The sequence below is a fragment of the Erinaceus europaeus genome, chromosome 13 (assembly GCF_950295315.1).
Source record: "Erinaceus europaeus chromosome 13, mEriEur2.1, whole genome shotgun sequence".
Taxonomy (NCBI): Eukaryota; Metazoa; Chordata; class Mammalia; order Eulipotyphla; family Erinaceidae; genus Erinaceus; species Erinaceus europaeus.
In genome coordinates, this window is record NC_080174.1 from 36761527 (window position 1) to 36776621 (window position 15095).

The following is a 15095-nucleotide window of genomic DNA, read 5'->3' on the forward strand; positions in this document are numbered from 1 at the left end:
CTAACCCTACCCCCTCCTCCCCCTCCTCCCTCCTCCTCCTTCTTCCTCCTCCCTACCCCTTCTCCTCCTCCTCCCCCCCTCCCCCTCCTCCTCCTTACCCCTTCTCCTCCCCTACCCCTCCTCCTCCCCCCTACCCCTCCTCCTCCCCCTACCGCTCCTTCTCCCCCCTACCCCTTCTCCTCCTCCTTCTCCCCCCTTCTCCTTCTCCCCCTTCTCTTCCCCCTCCCCTCCTACTCCTCCCCCTCCTCTTCCTCCTCCTCCTCCTCCTCCTTCTCCTCCTCCTCCTCTTCCTCCTTCTTCTTCCTTTTTTCTCCTCCTTCTCTGTTGTAGATCTTAAATTGCAATTTTATTATTTTTTAGTGCAGTTTCTTTTTTAATCGTTTTATTGGGGAAGGGTTAATGGTTTACAATATGGTTGTTGGCACATGGGTAAAATTTCTCATCTCACCTTGACAAGTTTCTGCAAAGCACTCGGCACTAGTTTGGTTTTTCCACCAATTCCCCCAAACCCACCTACACGCCGCCTTCCTTCCCAGAGTTCTTTGCTTTGGTGCAATGCACCAAGCCCAGTCCAAGTTTTACCTTGATTTCCCCTTCTTGAGTTTTGCCTAGAAGTGAGATAATCCCATATTTACTCTTCCTTTTTGCTTTATCTTAGTTAACATGATTCCCTCAAGCTCCATCCAAGATGAGGTGAAGATCCTTTTATTCATAATAGACTGGTTTACACTTGGGAACAAATGAGTTTTGATGATGATGAAATAAATTAGGATGTACACCTATGTTCATAGCAGCACAACTCATAATAGCCAAAACCTGGAAGCACTCTAGGTGTTCAAAGACAGATGAATGGCTGAGAAAGTTGTGGTATATATACACAATAGAATAATACTCAGCTATTAAGAATAATGAATCCACCAACTCCAAACCATCTTGGATGGAGCTAGAAAGAATTACATTAAGTAAGATAAGCCAGAAATAGAAAGATGAGTATGGGATAATCTCACTCATAAACAGAAGTTGAGAAAGAAGAACAGAAAGGGAAATGCAAAGCAGAATCTGACTGAGTTTGGAGTATTGCACCAAAGTAAGAAACTCCGGTGGGGGTGGGGCAGGGACATAGAACTCTGGTAGTGAGAATGGTGTTAATTTACTTTTCTATTAACCTATAGTCTTATAAATCGCACTCAGTATGAGAGGGGAAAATAAATTGAATGTATCGAGCTTTTTAATGCATGGACTTCAGTTCTGAGTACATATTCCTTCCATCTAAGCACTTAAGGTTTCAAATGAGTAAACTGAGTGAATTTTAACATTGGCTTAGATTGTTAATGCATTTCTAATAATAACTTTTTTGAAATACTAAATCACCAATTTTCTTAGACGAAGGAGACCAGAAGTAACTGGTCTTGTGAGTATATAAGATACTGCTGTTTGTAGATAGCATTAAAAGATGCAAATCATGGTAAGGTCTTGTATAGCACAGTAATCCCTATAAATAAATAAATCAAGTTCCCAAATAACTTGATTAAAATAATAATTATTATCTATTTCCTTCTTAAACTTAAGACAGCCTACAGGAAACCCACCTAATTCAACAAGACAAACACAGACTTAAAGTGAAAGGATGGAAAACTATCATACAAGACAATGGACCAAAAAAAAAGGGCAGGAACAGCTATTCTCATATCTGACATGATAGACTTTAAAATAGATAAGATTTAAAAAGATAGGAATGGACACTACTTAGTGCTCAGAGGATCAGTCAATCAAGAGGACTTAACAATTATTAACATCTATGCACCCAATGAAAAGCCATATAAATACATCAAATGTCTACTGAAAGAGCTACAGCAATATATTAACAGCAACACAGTCATAGTAAGGGACTTCAACACCCCACTTTCTCAACTTGACAGATCATCCAGGCAGAAAATCAATAAAGACATAAGGGAGCTAAATGAGGAGACAGATAAACTAGAACTGTTGGACATTTTCAGAGTCATTCATCCCAAGAAATTGGAATACATATTTTATTCAAATCGACATGGGTCATTATCAAGGATAGACCATATGTCAAGCCACAAAGACAGCATCAGCAAATTCAAGAGCATTGAAATCATCCCAAGCATCTTCTCAGACCACAGTGGAATTAAACTAACACTTAACAATCAACAAAAGATTAGTAGCAGTCCCAAAATGTGGAAGCTCAACAGAACACTTCTTAACAACTTCTGGATCAAAGAGGAAATCAAGGAAAAATCAAAATGTTTCAAGACTCAATGAAAATGAAGACACAAGCTATCAAAATATTTGGGACACAGCTAAGGCAGTACTGAGAGGGAAGTTCATAGCTATACAAGCACACATTAGGAAACAAGAAAAGGAACAAATAAACAGCCTGATTGCACATCTTAAAGACCTAGAAGAAGAACAACAAAGGAACCCTAAAGCAACCAGAAGGACAGAAATCACTAAAGTTAGGGCAGAAATCAATAACATTGAGAATAAGAAAACCATACAAAAGATCAATGAAAGTAAATGTTGGTTCTTCGAAAGAGTAAACAAAATCGACAAACCTTTAGCCAGACTCAAAAAACAAAAAAGGGAGAAGACTCAAATAAATCGGATAGTAAATGAAAGAGGAGATATAACAACAGACACCGCAGAAATTCAACATATCATGCAAGGCTTCTATGAAAAACTATATGCCACCAAGTTAGAGAACCTGGAAGAAATGAACGACTTCCTAGATACCTACCAACTTCCAAAACTAAGTAAAGAGGAAGTGGATAACATGAACAGGCCCATCACAGCCAATGAAAAATCTCCCCAAAATCTCCCCAAAAATAAAAGTGCTGGACCAGATGGTTTTACAAATGAATTCTACAAAACTTTCAAAGAAGAACTAATACCTCTACTTTTAAAAGTCTTCCAGAAGATTGAAGACACTGGAATACTCCCTGCCAGCTTCTATGAAGCCAACATCACCCTGATACCAAAAGCACACAGGGACGCAACCAAAAAAGAAAACTACAGAACAATATCTCTGATGAACATAGATGCTAAAATACTGAACAAAATTCTAGCCAACCGGATACAGCAGTATATTAAAAAGATTGTTCATCATGACCAAGTGGGGTTTATCCCAGGCATGCAAGGTTGGTTTAATATACGTAAATCAATCAATGTGATCTACCACAGCAACAAAAGCAAGACCAAAAACCACATGGTCATATCAATAGATGTAGAGAAAGCCTTTGACAAAATACAACATCCCTTTATGATCAAAATACTACAAAAAATGGGAATAGATGCAAAATTCCTCAAGAGAGTGGAGTCTATATATAGCAAACCTATAGCCAACATCATACTCAATGGTGAAAAACTTGAAGCATTTCCACTCAGATCAGGTACTAGACAGGGCTGCCCACTATCACCATTACTATTCAACATAGTGTTGGAAGTTCTTGCCATAGCAATCAGGCAGGAGCAAGGAATTAAAGGGATACAGACTGGAAGAGAAGAAGTCAAACTCTCCCTATTTGCAGATGACATGATAGTATACATAGAAAAACCTTAGGAATCCAGCAAGAAGCTTTTAGATATCAGGCAATACAGTAAGGTGTCAGGTTACAAAATTAACATTCAAAAGTCAGTGGCATTCCTCTATGCAAACACTAAGCTAGAAGAAACTGAAATCCAGAAATCAATTCCTTTTACTATAGCAACAAAAACAATAAAATATCTAGGAGTAAACCTAATCAAAGAAGTGAAAGACTGAAAATTAGGAGTCACTACTCAAAGAAATTGAGAAAGACACAAAGAAGTGGAAAGATATTCCATCCTCATGGGTTGGTAGAATTAACATCATCAAAATGAATATATTACCCAGAGCCATCTACAAATTTAATGCTATCCCCATAAGGATCCCAAGAACATATTTTAGGAGAATAGAACAAATGCTACAAATGTTTACCTGGAACCAGAAAAAACCTAGAATTGCCAAAACAATCTTGAGAAAAAAGAACAGAACCGGAGGCATCACAATTCCAGATCTCAAATTGTATTATAGTGCCATTGTCATCAAAACTGCTTGGTACTGGAACATGAATAGATATACTGACCAGTGGAATAAAACTGAGAGCCCAGAAGTGAGCCCCCACATCTATGGACTTCTAATCTTTGACAAAGGGGCTCAGACTATTAAATGGGGAAAGCAGAGTCTCTTCAACAAATGGTGTTGGAAAAAAGTTGGTTGAAACATGCAGAAGAATGAAACTGAACCACTGTATTTCACCAAATACAAAAGTAAATTCCAAGTGGATCAAGGACTTGGATGTTAGACCAGAAACTATCAGATACTTAGAGGAAAATATTGGCAGAACTTTTTTCCGCATAAATTTTAAAGACATTTTCAATGAAACGAATCCAATTATAAGGAAGACTAAGGCAAGTATAAACCTATGGGACTACATCAAATTAAAAAGCTTCTTCACAGCAAAAGAAACCACTACCCAAACCAAGAGACCCCTCACAGAATGGGAGAAGATCTTTACATGCCATACATCAGAAAAGAGTTTAATAACCAACATATAAAGAGCTTGCCAAACTCAACAACAAGACAACAAATAACCCCATCCAAAAATGGGGGGAGGACATGGACAGAATAGTCACCACAGAAGAGATCCAAAAGGCTGAGAAACACATGAAAAAATGCTCCAAGTCTCTGATTGTCAGAGAAATGCAAATCAAGACAACAACGAGATACCACTTCACTCCTGTGAGAATGTCATACATCAGAAAAGGTAACAGCAGCAAATGATGGAGAGGGTATGGGGTCAAAGGAACCCTCCTACACTGCTGGTGGGAATGTCAATTGGTCCAACCTCTGTGGAGAACAGTCTGGAAACTCTCAGAAGGCTAGAAATGGACCTACCATATGACCCTGCAATTCCTCTCCTGGAGATATATCCTAAGGAACCCAACATATCCATCCAAAAAGATCTGTGTACACATACGTTCTTGGCAGCACAATTTGTAATAGCCAAAACCTGGAAGCAACCCAGGTGTCCAACAACAGATGAGTGGCTGAGCAAGTTGTGGTATATATACACAATGGAATACTACTCAGCTGTAAAAAAAAAAAAAGGTGACTTCACCGTTTTTAGCTGATCTTGGATCAACCTTGAAAAAATCATGTTGAGTGAAATAAGTCAGAAACAGAAGGATGAATATGGGATGATCTCACTCTCAGGCCAAAGTTGAAAAACAAGATTAGAAAAGAAAACACAAGTCGAACCTGAAATGGAATTGGAGTATTACACCAAAGTAAAAGACTGTGGGGTGGGTGGGTGGGTGGGGAGAATACAGGTCCATGAAAAATGATGAATGACATAGTGGGGGTTGTATTGTTAAATGGGAATCTGGGGAATGTTATACATGTACAAACTATTGTATTTACTGTTGAATGTAAAACATTAATAAAAAAAAAAAGAAATAGCTAGATCACACTGCATTCCCACTCAATAAAGATTGAACTGCGTTCCCAGCTCAAAAAAAAAAAAAAAAAAAGAACCTGAAATGGGATTGGCGTATTGCACCAAAGTAAGACTCTGGGTTGGGTGGGTGGGGAGAATACAGGTCCAAGAAGGATTCAGAGGACCTAGTGGGGGTTGTATTGTTATATGGGAAACTGGGGAATGTTATGCATGTACAAACTATTGTACTTACTGTTGAATGTAAGTCATTAATTCCCCAATAAAAAAATTAAAAAATAAAATAAAAACCTAAGACAGCAAAGAACCTTCCTCATTTTCTTTTTTTTTTTTTTAAATAATTGATTTCTTTATTGGGGAATTAATGTTTTACATTCAACAGTAAATACAATAGTTTGTATATGCATAACATTCCCCAGATTCCCATTTAACAATACAACCCCCACTATGTCATTCATCATTTTTCATGGACCTGTATTCTCCCCACCCACCCACCCACCCCACAGTCTTTTACTTTGGTGTAATACTCCAATTCCATTTCAGGTTCGACTTGTGTTTTCTTTTCTAATCTTGTTTTTCAACTTTGGCCTGAGAGTGAGATCATCCCATATTCATCCTTCTGTTTCTGACTTATTTCACTCAACATGATTTTTTCAAGGTCGATCCAAGATCAGCTGAAAACGGTGAAGTCACCATTTTTTACAGCTGAGTAGTATTCCATTGTGTATATATACCACAACTTGCTCAGCCACTCATCTGTTGTTGGACACCTGGGTTGCTTCCAGGTTTTGCCTATTACAAATTGTGCTGCCAAGAACATATGTGTACACAGATCTTTTTGGATGGATATGTTGGGTTCCTTAGGATATATCCCCAGGAGGGGAATTGCAGGGTCATAGGGTAGGTCCATTTCTAGCCTTCTGAGAGTTCTACAGACTGTTCTCCACAGAGGTTGGACCAATTGACATTCCCACCAGCAGTGTAGGAGGGTTCCTTTGACCCCACACCCTTTCTAGCATTTGCTGCTGTTACCTTTTCTGATGTATGACATTCTCACAGGAGTGAAGTGATATCTCATTGTTGTCTTGATTTGCATTTCTCTGACAATCAGAGACTTGGAGCATTTTTTCATGTGTTACTCGGCCTTTTGGATCTCTTCTGTGGTGAATATTCTGTCCAAGTCTTGCCCCCATTTTTGGATGGGGTTATTTGTTGTCTTGTTGTTGAGTCTGGCAAGCTCTTTATATATGTTGGTTATTAAACTCTTATCTGATGTATGGCATGTAAAGATCTTCTCCCATTCTGTGAGGGGTCTCTTGGTTTGGGTAGTGATTTCTTTTGCTGTGAAGAAGCTTTTTAATTTGATGTAGTCCCATAGGTTTATACTTGCCTTAGTCTTCCTTATAATTGGATTCGTTTCATTGAAAATGTCTTTAAAATTTATGTGGAAAAAAGTTCTGCCAATATTTTCCTCTAAGTATCTGATAGTTTCTGGTCTAACATCCAAGTCCTTGATCCACTTGGAATTTACTTTTGTATTTGGTGAAATACAGTGATTCAGTTTCATTCTTCTGCATGTTTCAACCCATTGTTTCCAACACCATTTGTTGAAGAGACTCTGCTTTCCCCATGTAATAGTCTGGGCCCCTTTGTCAAAGATTAGATGTCCATAGGTGTGGGGCCTCATTTCTGGGCTCTCAATTCTATTCCACTGGTCCGTATATCTATTCATGTTCCAGTACCAAGCAGTTTTGATGACAATGGCCCTATAATACAGTTTGAGATCTGGGAGTGTGATGCCTCCGGTTCTGTTCTTTTTTCTCAAGATTGTTTTGGCAATTCTAGGTCTTTTCTGGTTCCAGATAAACATTTGTAGCATTTTTCTATTCTCCTAAAAAATGTGCTTGGGATCTTGATGGGGATAGCATTAAATTTGTAGATGGCTCTGGGTAATATATTCATTTTGATGATGTTAATTCTTCCAACCCATGAACATGGAATATCTTTCCACTTCTTTGTGTCTTTTTCAATTTCCTTGAGTAGTGACTCATAATTTTCAGTATACAAGTCTTTCAACTTCTTTGGTTAGGTTTACTCCTAGATATTTTATTGTTTTTGTTGCTATAGAAAAAGGAACTGATTTCTGGATTTCTATTTCTTCTTAGTGTTTGCATAGAGGAATGCCACTGACTTTTGAATGTTAATTTTGTAGCCTGACACCTTACTGTATTGCCTGATGATTTCCAAAAGCTTCTTGCTGGATTCCTTAGGCTTTTCCATGTATACTATCATGTCATCTGCAAATAAGGAGAGTTTGACTTCTTCTCTTCCAATCTGTATGCCTTTAATTCTTTGCTCCTGCCTGATTGCTATGGCAAGAACTTCCAACACTATGTTGAATAGTAATGGTGATAGTGGGCAGCCCTGTCTAGTACCTGATCTGAGTGGAAATGCTTCCAGTTTTTCACCATTGAGTATGATGCTGGCTGTAGGTTTGCTATATATAGACTCCACTCTCTTGAGGAATTTTGCATCTATTCCCATTTTTTGTAGTGTTTTGATCATAAAGGGATGTTGTATTTTGTCAAAGGCTTTCTCTGCATCTATTGATATGACCATGTGGTTTTTGGTCTTGCTTTTGTTGATATGGTGGATCACATTGATTGATTTACGTATATTAAACCAACCTTGCATGCCTGGGATAAACCCCACTTGGTCATGATGAACAATCTTTTTGATATATTGCTGTATCCGGTTGGCTAGAATTTTGTTCAATATTTTTGCATCTATGTTCATCAGAGATATTGGTCTGTAGTTTTCTTTTTTGGTTGTGTCCCTGTCTGCTTTTGGTATCAGGGTGATTTTGGCTTCATAGAAGCTGGCAGGGAGTATTCCAGTGTCTTCAATCTTCTGGAAGACTTTTAAAAGTAGAGGTATTAGTTCTTCTTTGAAAGTTTTGTAGAATTCATTTGTAAAACCATCTGGTCCAGGACTTTTATTTTTGGGAAGATTTTTGATAACTGTTTCAATTTCATTAGCTGTGATGGGCCTGTTCATGTTATCCACTTCCTCTTTACATAGTTTTGGAAGTTGGTAGGTATCTAGGAAATCATTCATTTCTTCCAGGTTCTCTTATTTGGTGGCATATAGTTGTTCATAGAAGCCTCGCATGATATGTTGAATTTCTGCAGTATCTGTTGTGATATCTCCTCTTTCATTTACTATCTGATTTATTTGGGTCTTCTCCCTTTTTTGTTTTGTGAGTCTGGCTAAAGGTTTGTCGATTTTGTTTACTCTTTCGAAGAACCAACATTTACTTTCATTGATCTTTTGTATGGTTTTCCTATTCTCAATGTTATTTATTTCTGCCCTAACTTTAGTGATTTCTGTCCTGGTTGCTTTAGGATTCCTTTGTTGTTCTTCTTCTAGGTCTTTAAGATGTGCAATCAGGCTGTTTATTTGTTCCTTTTCTTGTTTCCTAATGTGTGCTTGTATAGCTATGAACTTCACTCTTAGGACTGCTTTAGCTGTGTCCCAAATATTTTGATAGCTTGTGTCTTCATTTTCATTGAACTCTCGAAACATTTTGATTTCTTCCTTGATTTCCTCTTTGACCCAGAAGTTGTTAAGAAGTGTTCTGTTGAGCTTCCACATTTTGGGACTGCTACTAATCTTTTGTTGATTGTTAAGTGTTAGTTTAATTCCACTGTGGTCTGAGAAGATGCTTGGGATGATTTCAGTGCTCTTGAATTGGCTGATGCTGTCTTTGTGGCCTAACATATGGTCTATCCTTGAGAATGATCCATGTGGATTTGAGTAAAATGTGTATTCCAGTTTCTTGGGATGAATGACTCTGAAAATGTCCAATAGTTCTAGTTTATCTATCTCTTCATTTAGCTCCCTTATGTCTTTATTGATTTTCTTCCTGGATGATCTGTCAAGTTGAAATAGTGGGGTGTTGAAGTCCCCTACTATGATTGTGTTACTGTTAATATATTGCTGTAGCTCTTTCAGTAGAAGTTTGATGTATTTAGATGGCTTCTCATTGGGTGCATAGATATTAATAATTATTAAGTCCTCTTGATTGACTGATCCTCTGAGCATTAAGTAGTGTCCATTCCTATCTTTTTAAATCTTATCTATTTTAAAGTCTATCATGTCAGATATGAGAATAGCTGTTCCTGCCCTTTTTTGTGGGCCATTGGCTTGTATGATAGTTTTCCATCCTTTCACTTTAAGTCTGTGTTTGTCTTGTTGACGTAGGTGAGTTTCCTGTAGACAACATATTGTTGGGTTGTGTTTTCTGATCCATCTTCCTACTTTGTGCCTTTTAATAGGTGAATTCAGGCCATTGACATTTATTGATATCAAAGATTGAAGATATTTTAACGCCATTCTTGTAAAGTTTTAGAGTGTTTTGATATATGTCCTATTTGTGGTGGTCTGGTTGTTTATAGGAGACCTTTCAGAACTTCTTTCAGGGCAGGTTTGGTGATGGTTGCTTCCTTCAACTGTTGCTTGTCTGAGAAGGTTTTGATGCTTCCATCTAGTCTGAATGACAGTCTAGAAGGATATAGTATTCTTGGCTGAAAGCCTTTCTCATTGAGCACTCGATAGATATCTTGCCATTCTCTTCTGGCCTGTAGTGTTTGTATGGAGAAGTCTGCTGCTAATCTTATGGGTTTTCCTTTGTAGGTGACTCTTTGTTTTTCTCTTGCAGCCTTGAGGATCCTTTCTTTATCCTTATTCCTTTCCAATCTAAGTGTGACATGTCTTGGTGTCTTTAGGTCTGGGTTAATTCTGTTTGGGACCCTCTGGGCTTCTTGAATCTTTATGCCTTTGGTGTTGTCTAGACTAGAGAAATTTTCAGCTATTATGGCCTGGAGAATGCTTTCTTCCTCCCCTTCTCTTTCTTCCTCTGGTAAGCTAATAATGCGTATATTGTTTCTTTTGAAGTCATCCCATAGGTCTCTATTGTTGTTTTCAGCACCTCTTAATCTCTTTTTGAGATCTCTTACTTCTTTTTTAGTTGTCTTTAATTCATCCTCAATCTTGCTAATTCTGTTTTCAGCCTCATAGATTCTATTCTCTCTGCCCTCTACTGCTTTCTGGAGTTCATCTATTTTGTTGCCGTGCTCTGATACTGTTTTAGCTTGTTCAGCTAGTTGCCTTCTTAGCTCAGCTATTTCAGCTTTCAGCTCTTTAATAACCATGAGATAATTAGAATTTTCTTCCATTTTCTCATTTGTTGTTCCTGCATTTCTGATTACAATTTTTTCAAATTCTTTACTCACTCCTGTTATTATTTCTTTAGCTAATGTTTGGATGTTGAACTTGTTGTTTTGTGCTTCACCCTCTGGAAGACTTTTAGCTGGACTCTTGTCCTGGTTCGAGTCTCCAATATTTTTTCTTGTTGTTTTAACCATTTTATATAAGTTAACAGTTTTTTCAATCCCTGAGTTGGAGTTCAGTGGTGTAAAAGCCTTTTTTTTTTCCCTGTAGGCTATGGGAGCCTGAGGGCTTTTAAACTATCAATAGACTTCTTAGCTTAATCACTGACTCCTGACCAAGAGATAAAGCAGGATGTGGCAGAGATAATCTAGTGGTTATGCAAAGAGACTTTGACAGCCCCCCAGCTATGCCACTGAGGTATAGGTCTTCTCCTGAGCTTCCCGGTTAGATCTCTGTCCCCTGGTGTCCCTCCCTGTTGCTGCTCCAGTTTCTGAGGGTAGTAGCAATGGAGACTCAGAGTTGCACTTAGTGAGTCTCTGGGGAGTCCTTTCCTCCCTTCAGCTGTCCCCTTGTTGTGGAGCAGACTGGAGGTGGTGTCTCCACTGATAAACTGTTGAACTGTTAGCAGCCACTTAATCTCTCCTTAGGCCCCTCTCTCCTCTCTGTCACCAGCCACGCGTGTTTGTACTCACGGGTGATTTACTGGGTTCCTGTGGTCATTCTAGTCCTGTCTTGTTTCGGTCCGGGTGGTCTCCTTTGGTATTCCTAGTTGATCCGGGAGAGAAGAGGAGAGGAGAGGAGAGGAGAGAAAGTGATCTGCTGCTCGTAGCTCCGCCTCTGGAAGTCCAATCCCCCCTCATTTTCTATAAACCCATATTTCACATGGTCCTGGATCTTCTGGGACTTTTCTCATTTTCTATCATGCTTCTCTTGATCCACACCATTTAATACTGTATCTGCTGATCTCAACTAAATCAATGCAACCAGTGCCACTTCTTCATGTTCTACTTCAGACTGTGTCCAGAGACACCAGCCATGGAATGTCAACCCTTCAGCTCCAATACTTGGGTGAGTACCTTCCTAGCTCATAGTAGCTCTTAGTTCCATAATAACTCTTAGTTCCATTTTGGGTGGTGCACTTCCTAACAAAGTTACAGAACATAGATATAGACCAGGGTCCATGAGATAGGGCACAAATGCACATTTATCCGTAAGTTGGGGCAAAATATATATCTTAAAGTAAAAAGTATGCAATAGTCCACAGTGACTCAGTAAGTACAGCAAGCAAGTAGAAAGACCTAAAAATACACCATAAGGTACTTAATCAAATATTTTCTACTTAGACCTTAGATAACCTCCTCACCTACTCCCTTCAGATAAAGTAAAGAACACAAAAGCTGGATAAGGGCAACAGACCAGCACACTTTAATGATGGCCCTTTTGATCACTATCAAGCCACCCCATCATCCAGGGCCCTAGTCAGGGAATCCTTGGATTCCCATATAGATAGATGAGCCTAGACCTCTAGCAGATTTCTCTCTCTCTCTCTACCATCACTGGTCATCTCCATCAGGAACAACACCATGAACCCTCCTGTGGGCCTACAGGACATTGCCCAGTGGGAGGTTAGGTCAAGATACTCTAACACTGGAGGAAGGCTGTTCCTGAAATGAGTGCAGCCTAGAATGTTCCTAGCTATGACCTTGGAAAGTAAGCTCAGACTGACAGGGATGCAGAGGTTGCGCAGATTCCTGTGCTAAATATGAGTAGACATGAGCCCGAGGTCAGATTGATGGAATTTACAGTTAATGGTATTTATATACTTTCCCCAAATTTGGGAGCTTCTCTCTGTCTTTATCCAGCTTTCTAGTCCTATCCTCAATTCTGACACCATCTTCCCAGACAATACTCCTAGCCCACCTACATTTAGCTGTTGGGCTCAGCCATAAAGTTGTAAAGTCATGGTCTCCTTGGAATATACCTAAAATAAACTTCCTAGCTCCTTTCAACATGAAGACTCAAAATTTCATCTGCTATATTCTTACCTTTTGGTTCCTGATTATTAAACTATTTGTTCTGCTTTATATCTTTATGCTTTTCATCCATCAAGTTGCAGATGCTACCATGACACCAGCCTGACTTCCCTGGGTAGACAACCTTACCTCTTCAGAGCCCTAGCACTAGGGAAAGATAGAAACAGGCTATGGATGGACCTGTCAACACTCATGTTCATCGGAGAAGCAATTACAGAAACCAGGTCTTCTCCATCCCATAAGGATCTTTGGTCCATATTCCCAGAAGGATAAAGAATAGAGAAACTTCCAATGGAAGGGAGGGGAAATGGAAGTCTGGAAGTGGGAATTATATGAAATTGTATCCCCTTTTTATACCACAATCTTGTCAATCATTATTAAATCACTAATAAAAAATAAATAATAAGTTAGGAAATCCAGACTTGAGTACAACTGGGTTGCTCTTGCCTTCTGGCTTATTGGTAATATCTGTACCTTCTCCTCCTTCGTACTTCTTTCTTTCTGTGGGCCTGTGGGAAGTGTCGTGGGGGCATGAACCCAGGTTGCTTGTACCATTTAGCCATTATGAATAATGCTGTTATGAACACGGATATACCAATATCTCTTCAAAACTCTGCTTTTCATTCTTTCACTTCTGGGTATCTTTCATATATCCAGAAATGGAGTTACTTGAGTAACATCCATTTTATAAAAGCTAGCCTCTGGGATCCAGGAGATATCTCACTCAGAAGAGTACACACTTTATTATGTGTAAGGATCCAAGTTTGAATTCCCAGCCACCACATGGAAGTACCATGCAAGGGGGAAGTTTCATGGGTAGTGTACTTTGGTGTCTTTCCTCCTCTTTTTGTCTCTCTCACCTTCGTCTATTACTATATCTGGGAAAAAGAGTTTACCAGGAGGAGTGGAATTTTATATCCCCAGGCATCAAAGTCCCCAGCAAAACCTTGGCAACAAAAAAAAATGTATAAATGGAAGGTGGCTCACCTAGTAGAGTACACACATTATCTTGCACAAAGGAGCCAGGTTCAAGCACTCAGTCACCACACAGGAGCACTGGTATGGGAGAAGTTTCAGGAGCACTGTCTCTCCTTTCTCTGTCTCCCTCTCTATGTCTCTGTTTAGAGCCAGAATAAGGAATGAGTGTGATAGTATAATGGTCATGCAAAAAGACTTTCATGCCTAAGGTTCCAAAGTCCCAGGCTCAATCCCCATACCATCATAAACCAGAGCTGAGCAGTGATCTGGAGAAATAAAGAAGGAAAGAAAGAGAGCGAGAGAGAGAGAGTAAATAAATAAATAAATAAATGTGGGGAATATCTGACCTGAGGGCCCTCAAAATCTTTTGCTTTGACCCTGCCAAAGCAATCACACAAAGGACATAGCAACATTAAGTGTTTTTTTAATTTTATTTACTTATTTTCCCTTTTTTTGCCCTTGTCTTTTTATTGTTGTTGTAGTTATTATTGCTGTTATTATTGATGTCATTGTTGTTGAATAGGACAGAGAGAAATGGAGAGAGGAGGGGAAAAGAAAGATAGACACCTGCAGACCTGCTTCATCACCTATTAAGTGACTCCCCTACAGGTGGGGAGCTGGGGGCTCGAACTGGGATCCTTATGCTGGTCCTTGCTCTTTGTGCGACGTGCGCTTAACCCGCGGTGCTACCGCCTGACTCCCAAAGAGTTTGTTTTATTTTCTCAGTGAATCACCAGCTTTTGGGAAGGAGAAGTTTTGAACCTGAAAACTTGGTCTGTCTGTCTCAGAGTCCATAGGCAAAGCCACTACTCAGTGAAAGTGTTAATTTTTAAAGTTGATAATTTTATATGGCTTGTGAATAATGCTGTAAATAACCAAATAGGGGTTTCAGTGTAAGGACCCAGGCTTAAGTCCCCAGTCCCACCTAAAGGGGGAAGCTTCATAAATCAATACTTCAGGTGTCACTTTCTCTATTTTCCATCCATCTCAATGTTTCTGTCTCTATTAACAAGTAAATATAAAAAACAAAATGAAAATGAATATCCACATGGCCCTTGGCAGAAAAATAGTTCCCCACTCTTGCTTCAGAGAAAAGAAAAAAAAAAAGACTCCTAGGAGTGGAGGAGTCTTGCAGGCACCAAGTCCCATTCTTAACCCTGGTGGCAAAAATAATAAATACATAGGGGGCTGGGATGTAATGCAGTAGGTTAAGCATACATGGCACAAAGCACAAGGACCTGCGTAAAGATCCCAGTTCAAGCCCCCAGCTCCCCATCTGCAGGGTGGTTGCTTCATAAGCGGTGAAGCAGGTCTGTAGGTGTCTATCTTTAAATAGCAATCCAAACAAAGTAAC